Here is a 1721-nt window from a genome sequence, read left to right on the forward strand (position 1 = left end):
GATTAAAAAATAATGATAAAAGGACAGTTTAGGATTACCAGAAATTTGAAGATTTAATGAATGGAAGAAAGGTCTGGTAAGAGTTATCTCCCTTGGACCTTAAATTCTATATATAACGACTTCTCGGGTTATTTTTTTTCTTTGTCTTTCATTCTTTCGGGGTTAATAAATCAAGTACCAGTTGCGTACTGAGGTCGATCTCATCGACTGGCCCCCTCCCCCAAAATTTCGGGCCTTGTGCTTAGAGTAGAAAAGATTATAGTAAAAAAGTATCCTTTTGCTTTCTGCAGGATGACTACCGTGGCTTGCTTTCATGCTATCCACGCGTAGGGTATATACATGCTGTGAAGATCCAATCCCTTCCATAGGGGCTAGTTGTCAACGGCAGTATTTGAACTCAGAAGAGAAAGAGCCGAGACAAATATCGCATGGTATTCTATCTGGGGGCTCGAACGATTCAGCTACTCCATCATCTTAAAGTGGATATTTTATTTATCGAACTCGAAAAAAATGAAAAGTAAAGTTAACCGCCATGGGATCTAGACTTAGAATGCAAAACGACAGAATAAATTCGATAAGAATTTTGTCTGAAACTGAAGCTTTTCAGTCAATTCTCCGCCTCGGCTACATTACTTCGAGAGAGAAATTACTCATAACACTTATTTTATTACGATTAAGCTTCTATCAGAGACTAGAATATTATGCATACGCTCGTTTGTGTGTTTCTCGTGGCTAGTATGTTTAAATTAGCTATTATTTCCGTCGGCAGTGCTTACCAGTTGGTTGATTGTGACTTTTATGAATGCCGAGTCTCACTCAACTGTCTGCAGATCAAATAAGTCTAACACTAATCTACGGGATCCATAATACCGGAGCTTATTTCTGTTTCGGAGATGTTCAAGGTGACTGAAGTGCATGGCTTACATCTGAATGGCACACCAGTTCGTCGCTTTTTGTGTGGTTGCACGTGACTGTTAGTTCCACAAGTACTATGGTCATGGAAGTTGGGGGTAATGATAAAAAGAGTACGATTGCGAACCCAAGTGGCTGAAACGGGGTTTCTCCGAAAGATCTCTGGAGTAACGTTATTTGACAGGGTGCATATCTTGGAGATCAGGCAGTCTTTCCAGGTCGAGCCGTTACTTCTCCACATTGAGGTTGTCACGGCTCTGGTACTACGGACATTTGATTATTCTATCGTAGGAAAGAATCGCATGGCAATTTTTTCTAGCCGAGTCAAACTGGCAGGAAACGAAGGAGTAAACATCAATAACGAGATGGTTGAATAATATACATGGACATAGCTTGGTCACGGCTTCGAAAGACAGCAGGAAAATGTTATGACAACTGCTTCAGGTAGGACCCTATAAAGGAGATGCTTGAGGACTCCAACCCACTCCCCCAGGAATGGTGGGCAGTGAAGATGGATGGATAAATAGAATAGCTATGTATGACTCGATGCGACAATAGCAACAAATAAAATAATCCTTTCTACTCTAGGCACAAGGCCCGAAATTTTGGGGGAGGGGGCCAGTCGATTAGATCGACCTCAGTACGCAACTGGTACTTAATTTATCGACCCCGAAAGGATGAAAAGCAAAATCATATTTCCGGGTATTTCAAACCCCGTAATAATAAAGGTTTCAAGTTTGAATTCAAGTCTAGTAATTACAAGGGAAAGGGTAGAGTCGATTACATCGATACTTGAATGGTACTTAATA

Source organism: Octopus bimaculoides, chromosome 11, assembly GCF_001194135.2.
Source record: "Octopus bimaculoides isolate UCB-OBI-ISO-001 chromosome 11, ASM119413v2, whole genome shotgun sequence".
NCBI classification, from domain to species: domain Eukaryota; kingdom Metazoa; phylum Mollusca; class Cephalopoda; order Octopoda; family Octopodidae; genus Octopus; species Octopus bimaculoides.